This window comes from Kogia breviceps, chromosome 2, assembly GCF_026419965.1.
Source record: "Kogia breviceps isolate mKogBre1 chromosome 2, mKogBre1 haplotype 1, whole genome shotgun sequence".
Classification (NCBI taxonomy): Eukaryota; Metazoa; Chordata; class Mammalia; order Artiodactyla; family Physeteridae; genus Kogia; species Kogia breviceps.
In genome coordinates, this window is record NC_081311.1 from 96,975,826 (window position 1) to 97,001,414 (window position 25,589).

Consider the following 25,589-nt stretch of genomic DNA (forward strand, 5'->3'; position numbering starts at 1 on the left):
GCGGCCGACGCGGACACGCTCGGACGATCGGGGCAGAATAACTTCCGGTTCCCACCGGTGCCAGGTGGTGGGCCCGCGAGCCGGGGCAAAAGGACTTCCGGTCTCCGCGAGGGTAGCGGCCGGCTGTAGGCGTGGAGAAAGGCGGCTAGATCTGCTGTTGTTTGCTGACCGGGCAGTCGTCGTTTTCACTGGTACATTTATTAATGAAAATTGAAGGAGGAATTAAATTTGCAACAAAATGCATCTAAGCAAGTATTTATATGGCCTTTCTTGTTTTCACTAATGTTTCCTAAAGGTCTTAAATTTCTCTCCTGTAGGTTTTCACGCTACCAGTAACAAAAGGGTTGTGGGTGGATTATACTGAATGGAGGAGGAATTTTAAAAAGAAAGGAGAAAAGCACCCAGAAAAGAACCCAGAAAATAGACAATAACTTCAAAAGGTCCTGACATCATTGCTCTCTTTAAAGCAACATGAGTCCTGTTCATCCAGGTCTTGCCTCCTCTAAACCAGCTTTTTCAAACACTTCAAAATTGCCTTTAATGAAATCCTTATAGAAGATTTTAGCCTGGAGAGACCTTTGTTTTAGTTTAAATATTTACTGATTGCAATGAGGGACAAGACCTAAAAAGCAACAACTGTGTTATTGTTAGGAACCAGTTCCTAAGGTTCTTCCATCCAACGCAGTCATTCCTACTTCAGTATGAGGCAGAATACAAAGTCCTCAGGAGAAATACAGAGAGCCACTGTCTTCTGATTAAGTTTGGGAACAGTTTTCATGCATGATAAAGAGGCAGATATGATGAAACTGTGCATTCTCTGGGAGCTCAGAGATGGAAAAACATGACATAGATGGTGGAGCCTGGAGCGTGGACAGATGTATTGAGACATGAGATCTGAAAGTCACACTCATGAATTTGGACTAGATATTTGTTATTATCATGGAAACATGAAAATCACAAATTACTTGATGCCAGAGTATAAATTGATGAAGAATGCTGAGAAATCAGAATAACTTTGGGTTACTTTGAAGCTGGTGTAATATGGCTGAGAGAACACTGGTGAAGGATTGAAACCTGGCGCTGTGACAGCAAGTGCATAATCATGTCCAATAAATTGATTTCTGTAGGCTTTTTTGTTCTCATTTGTGAAATGAAGGATTGGTCTAGATTATTTCTAAGGTTCTCTTCTTAGGCAAAAGTATCAATGATTTGCTAATTCTGTGACTTCAGAAAAAAGTTTTTTCCATTAACCTTACATGTTGTTTGGTTTCCCAACTGAATGGGACAAAATGTAAACTAGAAAACAAAAACCTTTTTACTTAGCTAACACAAACACCCACAAAAGTTTATTTGCCTTGTTGAAGTGAGATATTGTTAGACTAACATTAATGATTGTCCAAGGGTTGCTGACTAAGCCTCTAAGAAACTTGGACTTGGAAGCCTTTCCTGAATTAAAAGCATCTGGAGTTTTCCTAGTCAGTACCTAGAACCCAAAACACTAGAGACTCTAGTACTAGTTTTGGTGGTGTTTTGACGTAGGAATACATATAGTTGTGGGACACAAAAAGTCAAGGATTTTTGCCCTTTTGAGATTACAGGATGGATCATTTGTTAATCCATTCACCCCTCAACAACTATCACCTGAACATCATGCACATCTCAGGCACTTGGCACTGGACCTCAGGAGGAAAACAAAACCTTTTCTGCCCTGTGAAGTTTGCAGTACAGTTGGGGAAACTCACACAGTAAATAGTTAAATTAGTGTATAATTTCAAATTGAGACAAGTGCTACAAAGATAATGAACATCTCCATACTGTGAAAGGGGACTGGGTATGACTTCAGGTGTGACTTGAAGATAGAGATCTTCTAGGAGCAGGGTGAAGAGCAAGTGTGAAGGCACTAAAGCTGCAAAATCTTCGTACATTCCAGGAACTGAAAGGAAGGCAAAGCAGCTAGTGGGTAGCCATTGAGAAGAAGGTTACATATTGAGGTTGTGTGTTAATTTCATGGCTTACTATGTGCAGGGCACTATGCTAAATTCCATTTCATTTCACATGCTCAAAACCCCTTCAAAACAGTTACTGTATAGTAGATGAGAAATTAAGGCTAAGAGCAGCGATTCTCACCCTGGCTACATATTAAGATCACCTGTGTATCTATTACAATTTCTAGTGCCTGAGCCTCACCCTCCATGTAATCTGATTTGATTGGACTGAAGAGGGGGCCTGGGCCTTTTTAATAAATCCCTTGTGTAATCCTAATATGAAGCCAGAGTTGAGAATCACTGTCTTAAAGTTAATTTGCCCAGGGTCACTTGGCAACTAAGTGGCAGAGGAGAGAAATTAAACCTAGATCTGTCTGATTCTACAACCTGTACTTTTAGCCACTCACTAGTGCCCTGTCAACATTCAACTACATGTAGCACCAGTTGCATACTAAAAACTTTGTAAAACACTGAGAAATAAAAATGAACAAGACAGAGCCCTTGCCTTCATTAAATTCACAGCCTTTTAAGGCAGAAGTCTCAGTAAATGAAGCTAGGCCAGCTCATGTAGGCAGAAGGAAGTCAACTGAGGACTGTCATTGAGATCAGATATGTTCTTCCTATTTTAAGCTAGATTGGCACTGAAGGTAACTGGTGCATCGGGGGATCTACGTAGGCAGCTAGCTATTGCAATCATCATCTGAGAGATGGTACAAGCCTGAACTAAGGCAATGGTGAGGGTTCAGAGAGAATTGGTAGGACTTGCTGACCACTGGCATGAGGGTGAGGTCAAGAAAGAAGTGGAGGATGACTTCAGAGTCTTGAGTTTGATAGACTGAGTGGAAGTGAACACCACTGATCTAGAACAAGAACACAGGAATTGAATCTGGGGTTGAACGAGTTTGAAATACTTGTTGAACATTTAGGTAAAAATGTCTAATAGAGTACTGGAAATGTGTATCTGGAATTCAAGTGAGCAAACGGATAGAAATAGAGATCTGGAATCCTTGACCTCCAGGTGGTAGTTGAAGGCATGCCTTGCATAGTGTGTATGGAATTTTTTTTTAAAGACAATAGATATCAAGAGGAAAAAAGTCCACAAAACCTGACATTGCTGTATTTGAATAGTTCAATAAAGCTATTTTTATCTGCAGTGATATTAAACAGTCAACTCATGATTATCTATGATGAGATTTTAATACTTTCCAGACCTTCCCTGGGCACACAGCAAATTTAACAGATGATGCATAACCATGGAATGCAAACCAATTTTAAATATTGGCTAAATATTTAAGAATGCTATATGATGCATTGAGAACTGTAACAGAAATATCCTACCACAGTGTTTTCACACATAAATAATTTGTATGTAACCCTAGTTTTTACTTCAATCATTTTGATAATATTACTTAAACCTACAAAAATTATAATGTTCTAAACATAAAACTAGGTAGAAAATCCATAGGCTTAACTCTTACTTCTATAAACCAAAACATTTGCAAAATAAATGTGAACAAAAGCATAAAATAAGTAAGCTTCAAATTATAGTAATGTGAAAGGTGTTTTTTGAAACTGAAGCATTTCCATAAAGACTGAAGTAGTTGCTACAGAATGAATTATTTGAGATAAAACATGCTCTTATTACTGTTTATCATGTGATGGCCCAATTCTTTCACTACTTCTCTTTATTAAACCTTTATTTGTACAGTCAACCCTACCATTATTTGGCCTTCATTTAGAGCAAATGATAATATAAATCCATTTCTGTTGTTTTTTAATCAATGTAAGACAATTAGAATCCAATCTTAAGAGAAATCATGTAGCAATGCTCTGCTAGAACGTGTTTATCAACATGATTTACAACATGCTTGTATTAATATTTGAAGGTTATTATGTAATTAAAATCACATCATTTAAAAATCCTCCAGTAAATTTATGGAGCACTGAGAATGTACTCATGTCCTCTAAAGATCTGCAAACACTACTTTGAAAAAAGCTATCATAGGTTATCCAGAGTTTTTGCTTATGTATGCCTTGTAAAATTCCTTAGCATAAATCTCCAATTCCCAAAATGTATTCCGTAGAATCAATATTAACAGGAATTTGTGGAGAAAAATAGGATTCTGTGCTCATATCTGGTAAGCATTGGATTAGAAAAAATTAAACAGATATTGTCAATATGGGAATTTTGAGACCCTGTAATATTCCAGGACACAATTTGTTCCATTAAATATTTGTTTTCTCCCCCCTTTGGAGCATCTCACAGAGCTAGTGGTTGTTTATATACTGTCAAACATCCCTCTCTAATATGTTTAGGGGAAGTTGAAGTAATGAAGTTGCATTTTACGGTGAAAGCTGTTTATAAAATCCTGTCATCAATAAATCCATAATCATCTACATAGAAAGCAGGCTCTTAGGGCATATGGCACACTTTTCAGTGCCTAGGGTGGTGCCTGGTTTGTATTGTAATACGAGTTCAATAAATATTTGTTGGGTTAATTAAAATTTTGTTGCGTTTGTTATTTGTTTTACGTCAATAGTGGTTGCTACTATTTTGGTTTCATGAACTACGTAGCATCTGGAGAGAAGACTGTGATCAGAAAACTATTTTTATATAGCCTTCTTATATAACAAGTGTTTATCCTGAAGGAGCAGAAAGAAATTTGTCTTAGAATCTGTACTGTCTAATACAGCAGGCACTAGACACATGCATCTATTTAAATTAATCAAAATAAAATAAAAATTCAGGTCCTCAGTTACACTAGCCACATCTCAAGAGTGCAATAAACCCACGTGATGGACCGTGCAGATTATAGGACACTTCTATCATCACATGAAGTTTTACTGGAAAGCACTGATTAGATGATTTATGTAAATTTAGCTGCCTCAAAATACTGAAAAGGTAAGAAAAAAACATCAAGAAATAGAGGTAAAATCATTATCTATCCACCAATTTGTCCATCTAAAATTTATTGGTTCTTTTAGCATGTTGGAGACAGAATTATGTAATGCAGAGGAGCCCAGTGGTTTTAGTTTTACTTTAGGAAAAAGTTTGAGATATGGCATTCTAAGCTTTCAGACTTGGCACCAGCCTATTCCAGAGGGACGTGCCAATTTCAGAAGGCAGTGTGGTTTCTCAGCAAGAATCATGAGTAGGTGACCTGTAGAAAGTCTATATAGCACATTAATGTGGGCCAGGTTATAAAGAAAAAAACCTCCCGCTGGAAACAGCGTTTGTTGGAATGTATTTTAAGGAGGACATTGAAAGCATCAAACATCCGAAAAGATAAAGAGGGATTCGTAGGCTAAAATCTAAGGGGAAATGGGACCCCAGGAAAGTAAGCAGAGCAAGGAAGCCACTCTTGCCCTGAAATTATTTGCTGATTGGGAAAAACTGAAATTCTGTTTTGGCAGACTTTTCAGACAAGAGACAATGTAACATCTTGGCCGCGAACTTTTGGCGTCAGAGACCTCAAACTGAAAACGCAGGACCCCAAGGAACAGCACCTTTGACCACGTGAAGTAATCCCACGCGCCACCCACAGGCGGAAATGAGTGGAGCAGCGGGAAATTCAAAGGTACGAAATAAGTACCTGTGGAAATGTAGCCAGAAGCTGGCCTTCAGGCAAACTTGCATTCCAAATTCACTCCACCCCAGTAAATACAAAAACTTCTGTCTTTAGTTTTGTTTAAAGTGGTCTTAGAACCATAGGGTCCAAAATGCCTGTGAACTGAACCCTTCTAAATGTTCTTCCAGTCTTTTCCAAATACCAAGCCCACATCTAATACATCTAGAAGTTTCTTTCGTAACACTCACCTTAACCAAGTATCCAGAGCTTTCAACTTATTTGTCATAGGAACAAAAACCATCCTTTTCATATTTTCATTTCATCAAATTACAAATTTTGTATTACTTTATGTAATTCCAACAACACAACTGGTAACAATCACAGTGAACTCTTAGTGGACACACAGCCTAATTGCTGGGGCCACAAGAGCCTGGGGCAGCCAGCCCCGGGAATGCAGGACGCTCTGCCAGGGAAAGGGGGCTTTTACTCTACTCTGAGTGCAGGATCTTCTTTTTTTATTTTATTTTATTGAAGTACAGTTGATTGACAATACTGTGTTAGTTTCTTCTGGACAGCAAAGTGACTCAGTTACATACATATATCTATTCTTTTTCATATTCTTTTCCATTATGGTTTATCCCAGGGTATTGCATAGAGGAGGACCTTGTTGTGTATCCATCCTCTATATACTAGTGTGCACCTGCTCGTCTCAAACTCCCAGTCCTTCCCTTCCCTCCCCTCCTCCCCACACCCCAGCCAAAAGTCTGTTCTCTTTGTGAGACTGTTTCAGGATCTTCTTACATCCTTTGTCAGCTCTGGGAGGAGACCGGGAGGCTCACAGAGGGAAAGGACTTGCCCAAGGTTTATTATTAGTTGGGTCAGAAGAGCAATCAGATCTTTGATTCCTAATCCTGTGCTCTTTTTTTTTTTTTAATAGAATTCATCTTGATCTCAGGACCATGCTTTATATCTTTTAGATCATATAAAAAACAATTTTTCTACTGTATTAGCTTAACAGACTCTGAGACAGTAATAGATAATTCTTGGTATATTTGTAGGTAAAGCTTTTATACATTTTCTTAATAATATGCCCAGAATACTCAATATACGTTATTTATCATTTCATAACTCTGTACACTGAGATCACCCACTATTCAATAATAGTTACAAATGTGAGGTGATTTCATAATAGGGATGCTTATCTTCTTGCATGTAAACTCATTAAATGTCTACTGCAATTACTGACCTTAGCTTCACTGTAATTTTTTTTTTAATTGGTGGCTCGCTCTATACCACATTCAAACAAACTGGAAGAAAAGAGGAATGACAGAGGTGCTTATAAATCAATCTAGTCACAAGCCGGCAAACTAACTTGAATTCTCATGGTTGCACTGCTTCAATCCGTGATGATTAGTGATGTGATGATCAATGCTGGCTACAGGAAAAAAAAATGTGGTCAAAGAGGGGGGCAGGATGGGGAACAGGACAGGTTGAACCTCCAATACTCTGAAAGAAGAGGGCAATGAGAAGGGTATTCACCATTTAGTACTGGCCTTGCTGTCACCCTTTCAGGACGTTTTTCGGGTCTGTTAGGAAGCAGTGATGACTAAAGTCAATAAATTGACTTTAGTCAATGTATATAAAGTCAAATGGTCCCTGTAAGGCTTGGTATGTATCATCAGGCAACAAATAAACTAAACAAAGCCCAAACAAGGTCACCATGGATGAGCAAGCAAATGCAAAATACAACTCTGAGACAAAGTCACTGAGGTATAAAACATCAGGGTGAGAAGACAACTGAAAAGAATATAGACTATAAACTATTTGTCAGAGAGGCAATGATAGAGACCGAGAAAAAAGAGGCGACACTAGCTATTAATTATTACAAGGGCCCATACAATTTGAGGTCAAAAAACATAACAAGGTGCTTTCTAAGAGATTTCTCTCCTGCTAATTCACCACACTGCCGTTCCAGCTCTGCAACACTCCTTCATTCAAACTGAATCACACATGAGGGGCTTATACAGCTTTCACTTTCCCGAAGGCAATAGGTGTATTCTAAGCTCTTATTGAACTTAAGCTAGACTCACAGTTGTCTAAAAGTGTATATTGCTTTTATAAGGGGCTGAAAAATGTAGCAGAGAATTTCCTCTGACTTGCCAGTTTTATATATATATATATATATATATAAGCAGAGGATTTTTTCTGATAACAGATGGAGGACACAAATGATTAAATAGTTTTAAATTTCTCAAAAGAAATATGTATAAGGTAGGTGATGTAATAGACATAAAACACACCTATAGAAATTCAAGGGCTTGAATTTAGATTTCTATTGGGATTTAGATTTCCCCAAAACAGGAACTATCAAAATAATTTTCCATAGAAATAAATTATTTGAAATGCTTTTAAATTCAAAGGGGAAAGCGAGGAGAGGGAATAATTAGGAGTATGGGATTAACAGATACAAAGTACTATACATAAAATAGATAAGCAACAAGGCTTTACTGTATAGCACAGGGAAATATATTCACCATCTTCTAATAACCTATAATTGAAAATAATCTGAAAAAAATATATATATAACTGAATCACTTTCTGTACACCTGAAACTAACACAATATGATAAATCAACTATACTTTGATAAATTGTTTTAATTAAAAAAATTAAATTTAGTTCCTTGGGAATTTAAGAAGCATGGCTTTTTTCTTAAGGCTAGGAATTAATGCTTTAATAATGATGACAGAAAATTAAAAGAACTTAAGACTTTTCCAAAACAGATCTTAGATTCACAAAATTAATTTTAGTATTGAAGTATGACAAAACCATGAGTAGAAAAGACATTCCAAACTGAGAAATAGTATATGTTGATCAGTGATGGCCTGGAGAGTCCTGGTGATGCTTAAGATTCTCAGAGGGTTTATTGGACACCTTAGCTCCAGTAGATCTCATAGCTCCTCTGTGATTTTAAAGATTGACCCTCTGCTAGAGCTCAGTTTTCCTTGAGGAAGCCTGCACTAGTGGAAAAGCGTGAACACTCTTTAGAAGGAGGCATATCTACGTTCTGGTCTCTGCTCTCTATCACCAGCTGGGTATTCTTTGGCAAGTTGCTTGACTTCTCTGATCCTCCATTTCCTCATCATTAAAGCACTGGGTTGGCCAAAAAGTTCGTTCGGGTTTTTCCATAAGATGGTACGGAAAACCTGAACAAACTTTTGGGCCAACCCGATACTTCCTGTTGTAAGGAATATATCTGATAAAGTCATAAAAGATCATAGTTTTGTGGGTATTATTATTAATGACTTTGATATACATCTTGACAAATGGCCTTATTTCTATTGAATGTCTCCAGGATTGGGACTTTCTCTCCTCTTCATCTTTGCACACACAGCTCCAGGTATGAGAGAGTTCCTCCTGGGGTTCAACTGGACTCAGCTTCTTTATGGCTCCCACCTCTTGATTCCATTCCATGTGACAGCTTTTAAATTGTTCATTTTTCCTCCCACTCCATACTCCCCACAGATTCTTGTAAATCTGGCTAAATATACTGTTTCTTTACTCATTTTCCATAGCACAGTTTCTCTGCCCCTTTCTATAACTGTTGCTTTCTTCTGGACATACTTGAGTCTGTCAATTTACCTGCCATAGGGTTACTTCCAGAACAAACACCAGAGTTACATCCTCACATTCCTTGTTTTGGATACTTCTTTTAACACAATGTTCTATCACAGTAGCATTTTTTGGCAGCTACATCCCACTATTAAGTTGTATTGAGTTGTTAAATTTAAACAACTCTTAAATCCTTTCCATGTGCACAAACCACATTTTCGTTATCTTTTTCTTTTATAGTTGTGAGTAGAATTGGGGCTGTTTTGGATGTTTCCACCTTGTCCATTGAGGGTGAGGGGTGGATGCCTAAACGAAAGGGTTTATAATTCAAAAGGGTTGAATTTCTTCTTCTTAAACCATGTTCATAGTTACTACCTATAAAGATCTCTGGGGTACAAATTCCACCATTTAACATAATGCCTTTCAGCTTTGTGTTACCTACAGCCTGTATCTGCATGCCATCATGCTATCATAATCTTATTCCAAGTCCTTAGTAAACAATTTGTGTAGTACAGCGCCAAGCCCAGAGGCCTGTGGTAGGCTCTAGAGAGAGCCCTGCCTTTTAGTTGACATAAATCCATTCATCAGAAAGAACTCTGCCTACTGTACACCCAACTCACATTCAGAGTGCTATCGTTAGAAGTTGGTAAGTTCATGTAGAAATTGAAGCTAAGCACTTCATCCTCACTAATTTATGCTGTTTTCTTTGCCAAAGGCTTACAAATCATCTCCTTAATAATTGGTCTCAGATGTCCAGCCCATCTCCGGAGTTCACAGGATTCACCTCTGTTTTGAGAAGAAGACATTGTGCATTTTCATTCATCCCTAATTCTCAGGATGCTTCAAAAATTATTGACAGGAATTCCTCTGTTTTATCCCAAAGTTCTTTCAGTGTCTAAGAAATGCACCTCATCCTGAATGTCATGAAACGTCTATGCGTTTTGCAGCCAGCACCTAAAGATTCTTACACATTCCTTCCCCATCTGACAGTCTTTCAGCTGGAGAAAACGTAGGAATTAAAGCAGATAAGCAGTTCTGCTTTCTTCCTTTTCTCTTTTAACACTGTAGATGTCTGGGTCTACAAGGCTCCTTAAATCATGGGCACCTTTCTGGGCCATCTGTGACTCACCACCTCAGTCCCAAACCACATACATTTGTATTGTTCATAACTTCACCCTGAGCGCTTGCACCCTACAGTCTGACCTGTTTTCAGCCTGACTCTGTGACTTATTTGTACTTTTCACTTCTACTTGCCTTCTTAGACCTGATAGTTCTCATACTTGGACTTTTCTCTTTGCTCCTAACCCTTTGGTCTCCCAAGGGGAAATGCGTCTCTTCAGCCACCGGGTTCTTTCTTTAGGGTGATACGCTTGGATCTGACATCCTCACCAGGTATTCCGGCTATTCATTGCTGCATATCCAACCAGGTAGCAGCTGCATCACCTTTAAGTCACAGGGTGTCACTTCTGCCATACTCAGTTGGTCAACTGCTCACTAGGGTTGGCCCAGATTCAGAGAGAGAGGAGACATAGATTCCACCTCTCAATGAGAGCAGTGTCAGAAGATTTGCAGACAAGATTTTAAAACACCAAACCAGATAAGCAGAGCCCAGCGAACAGAGACCAAGCACCATGCAGCAAAGGCATCTGTCACTTGCTTTTCCTCCTCCACATAAGTGGACAAGTCCTTTTTTGTTTTTGTTGTTGTTGTTGTTGTTGTTTTGCGGTACACGGGCCTATCACTGTTGTGGCCTCTCCCGTTGCGGAGTACAGGCTCCAGACGCGCAGGCTCAGCGGCCATGGCTCACGGGCCCAGCCGCTCCGTGGCATGTGGGATCTTCCCAGACTGGGGCATGAACCAGCGTCCCCTGCACCAGCAGGAGGACTCTCAACCACTGCGCCACCAGGGAAACCCTGGACAAGTCCTTTTTGATGACTTCACATGTTTTACATGGCTCCCTTCATTCTGGATATTAACATGTAACATTCTTAGAGACTTACATGGATGTTTAGTCTTTGAACATGACTGCTTGTCTATTTTCTGTTTGGATTCATCAGAGAAGACCCTCTGAACCCAAATCAGTTTATTAGGAGCACTTCCATTGCTCCTACCCGACTCTATTGCCAAAACCTAAACTTTGAAAATGTTTAATTTCTTTTCTTAGCGTCCCTATAAATGGAATGCTACCAATCCTTTCCTTCTTCTGTGTGCATAATCCACTGCCACTTACACACATACACACTAGGTATTTGCCTCTTGTCATCCCTCTTAGGGCGCAGAAGGTATAACAGCATGGTCAGACAGATGTGGCTTAAATTCCCGCTCTCCCTTACTAGCTATCCAAGTGATCTGAAGAGTGTGATTTCACTTCTTAGTAAAATTTAGTAAATTTTATGTGATACATGGGGATGACGTGGGATTAGATGAAAGAATACGTGGGAAGAATTTAGTACAGGTTAGGCACTCATTAAATGGTAGCTCTTAATATTATTTCGGCTGTTATCCTTTTAACTGAAAACTACAATAATTGCCTCCATCCTGTATTCCAGTTCTGCATAAAACAGCACCTGTATATCTGTACCAAACACGCTGGCAGGTGACTTTATAACACCATGTGTTCTTTGTGAGTTGTTTTCTTGGTTTCGTCAGCAGTTTTCATAAGATCCTCTAGGGTCACAGTCACCCATTTTTTTCTCTTCTTTTGTAAACCTTCTAGCCCCTGGTTCAGCTCTGAGCTGCACAGTCCAGAGGTGCATCTTAGATTATATAAACTCCGCTATGTTGAACAATTGAATGTAGGAGCCAAGACTGTTGCCCCAAATTTCTCTCCACAAATAACTCTCAGACACGTTCCTACAAGGAACCTAATGTAGAGGAATGCTGCTTGTCCAGAATGATTGCAGTGCTTGTAGGTGTATAATTAGTCACTAGTCAGTGTGTAAATACTGTCTAAATTGCTTTATTTGTGAATGTGAGAAGCTCTGCAGAAATACAAAGCATTGTAGGAACTGGGGCTGGACACAGGAGATAAGGTACTGTGGTGGGAGAACAAGTGAGTGAGGTATCAGTGTGTGTTGTGTATCCCTTTGAGGGGACAAAGCTTCTGGGTTCTCCCTGCCGTCACTTTCCAAGAACACTGACTCCCCTGGGTGAATAATTTAAAGGACAAATTACCACTCTTCTGGGTACCAAACCTAGCCATAAGCTGAAATTAAATTAAATCATAAAGCCCTACAAGAAACTGAGGGACGAGTCAGAAATATAAAACCAAGGGAATCCAGAGCTAGCATGAAATATTATAGAGTCTGTGTGATGTCCTTGCCTTCCCGTGCTGATGAAGGGAGAAACTGAAAACCATCCTGGTACCGACTTAAAGGGCCACCATCAAATATCCATTGTTAAGTACTTGGCAGTGGCTAGTGCAGTGATTTCAGTTCCAATGGGGCATTGGAGGAAGGTAGGAGACAGAGCACTAGATCAACTTCAAGTCCTTGCACTTCAGCTAAATAGCTGGGTGACCGTGAGCTAGTCACTCACTACCTAATCTGGGCCTTAGTTTTGCTTCATCTTTGAATTGAGAAACATGAAATCAGAGTTTGTGTTTCTAAGATCTTTTTCCCCCATGAAAGCTCAAAGATCACAGTGAGCTGATAAAAACATGTATAAAATGTGCTGCCTATTAAACATATAATAAAATATAAATATTAAAATATATAGCAAAACATCTATTAGAATATAGAAAGTTCATTAGCTTTTTTTTATAGCTCCAGCCCTAGGATCACCATTAAAAATTTCCTTATATGTGTTCCTTAGCAAGGGGCCAGGAGACACAGGGACAGCTGTGGAAATGAAAACCATAAAGCTTTGTACTAAAACACTGTGTCCCCACGTGTGTTTCCTCCAGAGGGGAATGAGTGTTTATGCCGTGGCTTAGAGGGGTGGTCCCACCCTATATGTTGGAGTCAAGGAGCATTTTAAATACCCAAGAGTGGCTTCTGAGGAAGGAATTCTGCATGCCTGTACTAAAGTAGAAATCCAAGGATCAGGCATTCTCCATCAACGGAATGAGGAAGAGTTGTGAAAGAGTGCTTTTATTTAATCAGTACAAAGCAGGGACTTTGGTAAACAGGCTGGCAGCACTTCTGCTGCCAATGTGGCATGGAGCTCTAAAATAAAGTAAAAGTCAACAAAGCAGCTGGTGTTTTCTAGGTTGCTATGTCATTGAAAGGCCTGGGACACGTCCTAGGTCCAGCATAACGAACTTAACTCTGTCAGCATCATGGCTAAGGCTGCACAGCATTTACTACCGTGACAACATCACAGGAACAGGGAAATAAAATCCTAAGACACAATGGTCCTTACCCCTGCTGGAAAGCTGTCCTCAACCTCTTGGCTTGCATGGGGGAGGGCTATAGGAAAGGCCACATGTCAGGGAATGCTCACCTAACTGGTGGTGCACAGAACTTTGGATTTCATGGGTCAGTAAATTTTCAAAGGGAAAGAGAGAGACCGTCACATGGAGGCCAAATTTGACGCCATTATTTCACAAAATAAAAACATCTACAACCACTAACATTTTACAAAAAGGTATGTTAACACTAAAATGAAGGAAAGACACTGTCTCAAAATAAGAGTCCTCTAAATTGCTTACATTTAGTTTTCAGACATACTCCCTGCATTGCCCTTGACTTTTTTTAGTAGTCATGATCAGTGAAAACTTCTTGGACCAGAATGGTCCTTAGACCTGCATTTAGAAGTCCTGCTTTTTGTAAGATACTCTTAGAACTAGAAAGCCTCTTTCTCCAACAATTCCAGGCTTAAATGTCCTCAAGGCCAAACCTGCAGCCCTATTTCTACTTTGAAGCCTCTCCTGATTACCTATAACCATTATGATCTTTCTACTCTCTGAATTCTTTTAGCACTTATAATTTTAATGTATAATTTAGCAACTTTACTTCGTGGGAAAAGTTTTGGAAATTTAGAATGTTTCATAGATAACGTTTTTTAGTTAACATTTGTAGTTTTATTTTTAACTAAAAATTTTTAAATTTTTATTACTGAGAGAACCACAAGTTAGACATCGTTGAAGAAGATCTCAGCTCAGGAAAGAAAAAAAATACAGAAATCTAGAACAAAGATAAATCATCCACTATTCTAAATGCATCTGAAGTTGGATACGGTCTTTTAAGGTTGACAGAATAGAATCCAATATATTTGGATCAGGAGACTGAGGTGTTGAACAGACTGTAGTAGTACATTAAGAAAAGGTCACCAGGGCTTCCCTGGTGGCGCAGTGGTTGAGAATCCGCCTGCCGATGCAGGAGACACGGGTTCGTGCCCTGGTCCGGGAAGATCCCACATGCCGCGGAGCAACTAAGCCCGTGAGCCATGGCCGCTAGGCCTGTGCGTCCGGAGCCTGTGCTCCACAACGGGAGAGGCCACAACAGTGAGAGGCCCGCATACCGCAAAAGGTCACCAGACCTTTGATTTTAACATTATCCCTTCTTTCATCAAGCTCAGTAAGCATCAGGACAATCACTCCCCCACTTCTTGTTCTAAATGGTCCCATATTCTCATTTATGTAGAAAAACAGAATTCTATACACAGAAAATTATCTTAGAGGTCATTTAGTCTATACCCTTGTTTAACTGATGGGATATCTAAGACCCAGCTAAGTGAAGCAACTTGCCTCAAATCCCAAGGAGATCAGTATTAGAGTTAGAATTTCTACTGTGATGTATGATCTTGTAGGTATTTTATATAAAATAATCTTCTATCCCCATATCTCCAGATACACTATACATCAGTGAAGTCCCTGAGAGAGATTATAAGGAAGACAAGGTTTTCCCAGTCCCATAGGCTCTCTTTTCTGCTTTCTTTCACTCTTGACTATTTCTTCTTCCCTTCTTTGGTACCTATTACTCCTACCCTCTCCATTCACCACCCTACCTCCCCTTCAAACTCATTAAAACCTAAGCTCTCAAGAAAGGCTATGATAAATTTATCCACACAAGGTAAATTCCTAATAATCTTTACGGAGTGATTGTCAGGTGCCAGACACTGTGCTGGGCATGGCTTCATGTGTTACTTCTCCTGGGGGAACTTGCAATTTTACAAGGTAGTGAACTAAGACCACAAATTAAGTCAGGTTCCCTGTTTCCTTGAAACCACCACGTATAGGCACTAGTCTACTTCCAAAGGCAGCCAAGCTCTTTACCGTTGGAATTCTGCCTTTCTTTTGTCCCCTCAAGGCAATTATCACAGTCCTAGATATTTAATAATATTTATAATCTATGTCGACGACATAAGAGACCCTTCCTCATTTTCTTTTTTTGATGATGGTCTTTTCTTCCTTAAGTAAAATCCAAGCCTTAACCTTTCCACTTAAATACATCTTTGAGATATTTTAAACATTTTTGGATGTTATTATCAAAACTATTCACATCCAAACCTGGAAATAAGGATTACCACTTCTGGAAAATTATACCATATGATCTCTGCCAATTCTCTAAACTTCTCTGGCCTCAAGTTTTCACATTTGTGTTGCGGAGCACAGGCTCCGGACACGCAGGCTCAGCGGCCATGGCTCACGGGCCCAGCCGCTCCGCGGCATGTGGGATCTTCCCGGACCGGGGCACGAACCCGTGTGCCCTGCATCGGCAGGCGTACTCTCAACCACTGCGCCACCAGGGAAGCCCTCACATTTGTGAAATGGAAAAATTGCCTTTAATAGAGACTGAGGTATTGGACGGTTGGGACCACACCTTTTAATCTTCCGTATGTTACCATACAGATCTTTGTCTCGGGCTCTGCCCACACAGATGCTAAGGAAATGATTGCTAACTAAAGATTTTTATGAGCACTGATAGACACATAAATGCAAAACACGATTTTTCCCTTGCCCCAAGTTACCCGGGAGCATCATTCTCATTCAGAGATGACCACATTTCAGAAAGTGGGTCTCATAAAACATACAATTTAATGAAGCCATCTGGGAAGATGATCGTCGTATAAATGCAAGGTATTGATATTATCTGGCTACTTGGGGAAATACCATGTAAATGAAAGTACAACCCAGCTCCATAATTCAAATCAAGTATTGATGTACAATGTCTTTGGATAATGGACTTTGAAGATTGATATTTCTTGCAAATCTGAGGTTACTTTTCTTCCCTCCTTTGCAATTTTGCTATTTTTGCGATAAGATTTTATTTTATTTTTCAGAAAACATCTTTTTTGTTTAACAGGAATCTATCAGTGTCACCTGGGAGTCTTGAAACAGAAATTTTACATCTGACTTAATCCGGTTTCTTTTTTAGCTTTTCTTTTGAAGCAAGAAACGATTCAAACAACACAGGCGTTTCTTTCCTGCTCCAATAATTATGCAGAATGTTGTTCAGTAATTCAGCATCCCAACTGACTCAACTGCTTTCTTTTTCTTTTTCTTTTTTTTTTTAATTCTTCTAACAAGGAGGTGTACCCTACTCCTGACATTACCCTGAAGGCTGTTCTGGATGGAGCCACCCAATGACCTTTTAAACCAATGTTACCTCCTTTCTCTGAGAGACAATTGCTAAAACAATACCACACTCACTCATGCCAGTAATCACAAAATGAACATTCAACCAGCTTTGGCACTCAGTCTTTTATATGGTCGTGGAAAGGGATGGAACATTTCCTCCACGCGTAAGACTCTGCCTTGCTACTTCTGCTGAAGGAATTACCTCTTGCATTGAGGCAGCAGCTGCCCCCATTCTGTAAACCAGAGTTCCTCTGGGCTTCTCACAGTCTCTGCGGGAAAAATCAGATGCAGTGTTTGTGCGTGATTTCCAGAAAACCTGAGTCCATTTAGCCCTAGCTAGCCTCAGCCTCCCCACTCAAAACACAGTCACCAAATAACAGTTAAATACGGTTGATCACAACATGGGTCCCAGATGTTGGTAGGATTCACGGACATGGTCTGGGTGTGTCTGCGGTGGGTTTGCTGGTCCCAGGAGCCACACAGAGTGTCCTTCTCAAGAATGTGCAGGGGTGGGGCATGGAGGCAGAGAGGTTGTTCTACATGCTTTGCCTAGCTGATGACTGGGGTGAGATAGATAGGGAATTCGTGCTATATCCTTGATCTTTAATCCTTTTCATATTCACTGAAGAAACTCTTTCTCTCATTGCTCATCTTCTTGCATCTCTAAATCATAGCCAAAAAGTAAGTGTGCCCAGAGCTGAGGGTCAAGACATGGCCTGTATCCCAGGGACAAATTTGCATACTCAGAAGCGGGGTAAGGAGGATGTGCTGGACTTTTTTCTCCTCGGGCTCTGCCAGGCACTGTCACTGCCCATTCCTGATGGAAAAAGAATATGCTGAGTTTCAGCTTAATGAGGCTTATGGGAAGTCTAACATCTCGGAAGCCACATAAGCAAGCTCATTTAGTGAGTGCTATGGGCCAGACTGGCTACAAACATGAGGGTATAAGAAGGAAGAAAACCCAGTTTGTGTCCTCAGAGAGTTCTCAGCCTGGTAAGGACCTCATAGTAAATTTGACTATATATATCTGTTGATATTCTCAACATTATTCTAAATGTTAAGAGCCTCCCAAAGTATTTTTCACGTTGCAAAACATGAAACTAAATTGCAAAGGTGATGACAAAAATAGTCTGAACATCCCAAGGGATTGGAACTCTGACTGCAGAGATAACAAGTAGAGAAACAATCCCATCCAAATAGCTGACAGTAATGAATCAGCAGCTAGTATGTTGAGAGAAGCAGCAGATTTGCTGCAAAACAAAATAGGTATACTGAGAAAAGCATTTCAATTTCTCATAAAACATTAGGCAATTATGGGAATATTTATTTTTAAAAGGTACCTTTATATAGAGACATTAGTCTTTCAGATAACCACATATTTTCTTAGCTGACTTCTATGCATCAGAGATAGGCAACCACAATATGAGAAGACAAAGAAGTGTGACGCAATCTTTTCTTTGAGTCACAATATTGGTGGGAAGATGAGATCCTGCACGTGGAAAAATTAAAGGGATATTGTTTCACATTGTAAAAGATTTTTAAAACCCTTTGCCTAATATCTGAAAATTCTATGGCCAAAAAAACAGATGTGTTACTATAACCAAGAGGTAAAAAATTGGGTTTAAAGGCTTTTTGTAGTCAATACGATGGGGTGGGGTTGGAGATGACAAAGGACTTGAGGTTAGGAACATGGGAAGTGCTGATAAAGCATTTTTCTGTGCAAACAGAAAGCAAAATCCTTTCTAATGATTTTCCCCCAAGTGATTTTCTGTAAGCATCAAAAGTATTAGACCAATAGGGTTTCATACTGTGTCATTAAAGTGTTTGGGAATTTTTGAGTCGAATATAGATATGTTCTAAAAAATTAGAAATTGTTTTTCTGATTATTTTTTCTTCACAGCAAAGCATTCAGACTGTATAGAAAATGGTAGAGAGAAAAGCAAAAATCATCCATAATCCTACTACACAGAGATAATCAATATTAACATTTTGGGGGATACTCTTCTACACATGTTTCTACGTATATATACACACATGTTAGCGTATACTTTTTATAATAATGAAATCATATTAGGCATGCTGCAATTTAATGGGTTTTTTTACTTAATAATATATCATTTTGTATTTCAATAAATATAGGTTTAAATTATTATGGTGAGTTGAGTAGTGTCCCCTGCCCAGATTAATGTCCACCCAGAACCTCAGAAAGAGACTTTATTGGGAAGTGGTATCTTTGCAAATTTAATTAGTTAAGGGTCTAGAGATGAAGTCATCCTGGATCTAGGATGAGCCCTAAATCCAGTGACTGGCATCTTTCTAAGTAAAAGGAGAGGGAGATTTGGCCACAGAGAGACAGAGGGAGGGGGCCATATGAAGATGAGATAAAGATTGGATGGATGCAGCTACCAGCCAAGCAACACCTGGCGTCCCCAGAAGCTAGAAGAGGCAAAGAAGGATTCTCTCCTAGAGCCTCCAGAGGGAGTCTGACCCTGCTGAGACCTTGATTTGGGACTTCTGACCTCCAGAACAGTGAGACAATAAAATCCTATTGTTTAAGTCACCAAGTAAGTGGTCATTTGTTATGGTGGCTCCAAGAAACCAGTACTGTACAGTTAGCACTTTTATCGGCTACATAGTATTTACTGTATTCCATTCCTCATGGATTACCACAGGGAATGGAACACAATGATGGACATTGTTGATGGCTATTAAGGTTGCTTTCAGTTTTTCACTATTGCAGACAACATTGCAATGAATATTCTTGTTGAGGCAACTTTATGCCTTTCTGTGGGGAGGGAACACAGCCTAATGGTTAACAGCATGGGTCCCAAAGCCAAAGATACTGCTTGGGTTAGAATTTTGGCTTTATCACCCACTAGCTATTACTCTAAGTAGTTACTTAACTGGAGGCTTGCTGTTGTGGGAAAATATTTTTTTACGGTGTCTGACATATAGTAAGTACTAAATAAATATTTTCTATGACTAGAGATGGATAATTCTTTCCAGGTCAAAGAAGAGATACATTTTCAAAACTCAAATGCAAATATAAAAGGCTGAATAATCTAATAAGCATCAGAGTTCACTTTTACTCACAGGAATACACATTTTCATAGTAAAATTATAAGTGTAAAAGGCTTTAAATACTTAATTTCTATAATCTCCAACAAAACAAAGAAAGCATGTTAGTAATTTCTTTTTATTGACCCTGAAAAGGCAATTGTTAATTGTTCAGCATGTTGGCATTTAAGTCAGGCTACATATAATTTCAACCATGGGTCTGCCACCTTCTAATATGGAGGAAAATTACTAAACTTCTATGTTCCTCACTTTTTCAAACACAAACTGGGACAGTTTTCCCAGTCTCACTAGGACAATTCTAAAAGTTAACCGAGGTACTTTATGCAAAGTGCCTAATTCAGAACATGGAACTTGGTAGAGGCATAAAATAGTGTGTTACTATTACTAAAAAAAAAAAAAAAATTGATGTCTAGACACTGAGGAATAGTCTATTGAACAAAAAAGACAAAACCTAAGATATCTGCAACCACTTCATAGATGAATAACAAATACAGGTAGTCTACACGCTTTAGGATCCTGCACTCCATCAGTAAAAAATCTGTACCATGCACCTCCAATATATGTATATTTATTTATAAATTATAAACATATATAATGACATTCATATGCCCTTCATAAAACTCAAAAATAGAAGTTTCAAAGGGATGAGATAAAAATTTTTAAGTTGTGACATTTCTTTTCTACACTTTAGTGGATCATCTGCAATGTCCCTCACCCTGGGTTCACATGCTTCACTTTGAAGATCACTGATGGTACAATATTCTCAACTACAACATAGTATGAGGATGGGATGGGCGTAACGATTTGCTGATCATCTAACTGCACACGGAACTAACCAGCAACAGATGTCTGAAGGATGTGAATACCTGTCTGCCTGACAAACACCCTACTTGCTCATTTTTCAAGATTTGGTTCTAAGACCACCCTCTGCATGAAACTTCTGGGATTTCCAGGTAGAACTGACAACTGCTTCCCTTGAATTCCCCTCTGCCTATACAGATATCGAGCATGCATCTTAACACTTGACTGTATTTATTAACTTCTGTGTGTCTCTCCCCATATTGATTCTCAGCCCCTCAGTGCTGGGATCATGCCAAATTCTTCATTGATTTGCTAGTACTTGTTGTATAATAGATCCTAAATAAATACATACCAAGTGAACGAGCTGACAAAACTAGATAGCAATACAGTGCCTAAAATTAGGCCGTTTCGTAAGCACAAAGAAGAAAAAAAAAGAATGCTTTGAAATGAAATGCCAACTAGAGCTTCTTCAACAGAGGGTTAAATTTAATTAGATTGTAATGTCTGACTTGTTTGCAGCAAATTGTACAGAATTTCCCAGCGAATCCTCCAGATACTTCAACGAAATTCTTGGTTGCCTCACTCCTCTGCACAGCCCCTCCTCTGCTCTGCAGAGGAGGGGAGTTAGGTCTGAATAGGGATGTTTATGTACTTGCTAATCATACGTTTGTTTTCCCTCTAAGCTCAGCTCTGCCTACCATGAATCGTTCCAGATGACAATCATTTTCATGCTTTCAAACAAAGGCTCCAGAAGGACCATGAAGAAGAGAACAAAGCCAGAAGTTTAACATCAATAACAACAAGAAAAGAAGAAAAGATATTTAAGTATTCTGCTCCCTTTTTTTTTGCTGTCTTATCACAGCATTTTAGTACTCTTGTTCACCTGAAATTAGAAGGTTGTGGGTAGGTTGGGACAAGAATTCAAATGGCTACAGTAAATAATAACACTCAGTTCCACCCTATACTTACATCCCTCAAGAGTCATCTGAGTGGGCTTCCCTGGTGGCGCAGTGGTTGAGAGTCCGCCTGCCGATGCAGGGGACGTGGGTTCGTGCCCTGGTCCGGGAGGATCCCACATGCCATGGAGCGGCTGGGCCCGTGAGCCATGGCCACTGAGCCTGCGTGTCCAGAGCCTGTGCTCCGCAGCGGGAGAGGCCACAACAGGGAGAGGCCCACGTACCGAAAAGAGTCATCTGAGCTTCTAAAACTCTCTTTCTCATCCCCCACCCTGTCTTTCATGTTAACTTGAAGCCACAACTAGTAACTGTTAGCAATATTTATTTCCACACTTGTTTCCCTAAAGCATTGTTTTCCAAAATGGGTTCCATGAGATGTTCATAGATGCTCCATGGAAAAAGGTTCTGTGGTCAAATGTTTGGGAAATTTATGGTTATTACAAGTTAAACAGATTTCTCTGCAACAGGTCTTCTCTTGCCCTTTAATTTACCAGTGGACCTGGTCAGTCTCCAAAAGGAAGCATAGTTTGTACCACAGAACCCTATTTTTCTGGAATGATTGAACCAGACTAGTGTTCTGATTAATACAGTAGAAGAAATGCCACCCATTGACGTAAGGGTTTGTCTTAAACTGGGAGCTCTTGTCATCAGAGACATAGACATTTAGAACTACCTCAGTCACTTAGATTGGTGTGCAACTCTTGACCACATAGAGAAAACCTCACCAAGGAACTCTCCTAAACACTCATACAACAAATTTCATTCTTCCTGTAGGCTGACATCCCTGTACCCTGGAGTCTGAAATGCCAATTCTGCAGAAAGAGATAGGCTAGAAATATAGCCTGGTGGAAAGGCAAAAGGACCTGAACAGGTGACATGGTTTTAGGAATATGCATCTCAGGACCTATATTGTGTATTTCATCTCTCAGCAGTTGCTTTCCAGAAGTGGAAATGCCCTTGCCTCTTGGGGTGCTTTCACAGAGAAGCCCAATTTTTCTATTTACTCCCACCCACCACAACACAAAGCCTTTTTATTATACACAGCTTTTGTTTACACTGTGTTCCCATTAAGAATTCTTACTTAGTCTTCAATCTCCTGCTACTGCATGAAGACTGTTAAACTCTCTCAGTTCTCTGAATACCCATACCACTTAATGACTATACCAGAGGTCAATAAAGCATGGTCCTCCTTCCAAATACAGCCTGCCATCTATTTTTGTAGATACAATTTTACTGGAACACAGCCACGCCCATTCATTTATGATTGTCTATAGCGGCTTTTTCTCTAAAAGGGCAGACTTGAGTAGTTGACCCAGAGACCATATAAAATGCAAGCCTAATATAATTACTATCTGTTCTTTATAGAAAAATTTGCCAAATTCTGGTATACACCATTTCTTTAGTACTTATCAGAAGCTTCATGTAGGGATCATACTTTGATGTTTCTGTATGTCTTCTCAATGAGTTTGAAGCCCCCTGAGGATAGGGTCTATGATTTGTACATGTTTTGAACACTTTGTAATACTTAGCTCAGAATAAATTATTAATGAACACTAACTAATCAGTCAATTTCTTCTTGATTTTCTTTGAAAGAGCACAATTTACCCAAATTCTCTGTGAGATGTTTCTGGTACCAAAAAGGAAAGAGAAAATGATATCTTGTTACTTTCACACCATTTCAGTCTAGTTGTTTGTGATGCAAAGTGGGCACAGCCTACTGACATTGGTTAGCTTCAAATTTTCTCTGAAAGTAAAGTAAGATTCAAAGGGATAGCTGTGTATTTCTTCCTAGTAGTCCGGAAAATATTATCCTTTCTATACACAATTACATAACTGTAATACTTTCCCCATCGACTATATACTGATTCCAACAACCCCAAAACAGCTGCAAAACACACACACACACACACACACACATGCACGCACGCGCACACACACACACACACACACACACTATAAGTACTAGCAGACATAATTTGGATTGGCAGAAGTTGATCAATACTGTTAAAAAAGAGACAGAAGGCCCAAAATGGAGTCACTTTTGCTATGCCCCACATCATTAAACCAGACTTAATACCTAACTTAATTACAGTTTCAGCTTCTCCCAGGAATGGAATCTTAAATCAGTCAATCAGGAATTACCTAGGCAGCACTAGTGAGGTAATCCATCTAGTAGACCCTGCTGTCCCCTAGAGGAAGGTGACCTTGCCACAACCAATCCATTTTTTGCTAATATAACTTTCTTGTCCTGCTCCTTTCTGCCTATAAAAATCTTTAATTTTCTACAGTTCCTTGGAGCTCCTTTCTATCTGCTAGAAGGGATGCTGCCTGATTCATAAATCATTGACTAAAGCCAACAAGATCTTTAAAATTCACTCAGTTGAATTTTGTCTTAACAGTATTGGTGGCAGCAGTAGGATCCAAAGGAAACTTCTGATGGCTTCAGGGATGATGAGAAACACAGGTCCCGGTACCAATGAACACTCTGGGTTCTCTGCCTTCCTCACCATCTCCAAGAGCTGTGGGTTAAGTTCCACTCAGTTTTGAGCTCCACTGTCTTTGCATTAAGTTCCTGATCTAATTGGCTTTCCAGTCCAGGGCAGCTTAGCTTAAGCTAGCACAGTTCCACCCAGAGCCCAAGTCCCTAGTCCTTGCTTCAGTCTGAAATTCCCCATTTGATTAGAATCTCAGCCCTTGGATCAGTCTCCAGATTCCACATTGGGAACTGCTGGTGGTTCAGTCTGTAGTTACACGTTTGATTGGAATCCCTGTCTGCAGTCCCTTTTTGTTGGGGTCTGTTGGTTCAATCCTTTCCCCATTGCCACATTGGGAATTGCTGGAGCGCCATACAAGGCCTTCTATTGACCAGTTCACAGTAATATCTCTTTGACTACAGCTGGTGTGTTAAGGTAAAGCTATTGCTAATGGGAATCTTGAAAGCTAAAACCTGAAAATTTGGTGGGTGCCAAGCACTTAAAAGCTGTTACAGCACTTGCCACCTAACTCTAAGACTCCTGTGTTAGGATAAATTGGTCACAGAAAGGGTTAGATTGACACTAGGTCACCTGCAACCTCAAGAAAGTTTCCATGCAATGAGGTACACTGAAAACACAATCCCCAACCCAGCGCAACATCCCTCTTAGGTATTAGTGTGGCTCTGAGAGACCCAAGACTTAGCTAAAGAAATGGAATCCTTAAGTTCCAAAGAGTTGAGCATGCTACCTCCAGCACACCTGCTTATTTTATATCTAAGAACTATGGTCCCAGAAGCTGTAAATATCTACAAAAATGTCAATATATTATGAAAACCACCTAGAATTACAATGACCATTAAGAGGAGCATTCCAATTAGAAAAGATTATTTACAAAGTTCACTTGAAAGCAAAGACTACCAAATCAAACAAACAGAATGAGACACCTATTTTAATTGACATGCCAAAGCCTATAAAAGGCTTCAAAATTCCAAGACAGCTTTATTGAAGGATTCATTACAAACTGCTAGTGAAAAATTGAAGACACAATAGGTACCTAAATCAAAGGACTATGGGACTGACACAATTCCTACTACTCTCCTCTATCTTTCTTTACTTGAGTACTCATTCTACTACTCCTTTTTCTGAATTGTCTTTCCACCCTGCAGACTATTACATGACTATAAACAAAAGTCGGCCAAATTAGTGGCCTTACAGATACTCCCATAACTACCCTCGAAGAAAGAACCCCACGAGGCAGGAGACAGATGGGCCCCAGGCTGAGCAGCTGGAAACTGTCCCCTGTGGACAGATACTCCAAGATGAAGATCATAGCAGGAGCAAGGAGGAGTTGAGTCCTGCTTGAATAGAAGATCAAGAGACCACATATTTTTCATTCTTGAGGTCAAGGAAACCTCCCAAACTACACATGCACAGAAAGGTTCCTCAGAGGTCACAGAAGGAAGGAGGTACCAGACCATAATGTGTTCTTCTTCCCAGAAACCCTTGCACTGGAATCCATCTTGGCTAAAAGATGCACACACACACAGGGGATGGCCCTGAGTTAGACCAAATATGGACTCAGAGCCAGGCAAAG

General features: G+C 39.6%; 1 long non-coding RNA gene across 1 annotated transcript; it reads left to right on the plus strand.

The window, feature by feature from the left end:
* Window positions 1-15: 15 nt before the first annotated feature.
* On the plus strand, window positions 16-23,081 carry LOC131749981 (uncharacterized). Its single transcript, XR_010839074.1, has 4 exons — window positions 16-191; window positions 5,400-5,563; window positions 20,456-20,717; window positions 21,249-23,081. It is a non-coding gene; the product is annotated as an uncharacterized lncRNA (long non-coding RNA).
* The last annotated feature ends 2,508 nt before the right edge of the window (window positions 23,082-25,589 follow it).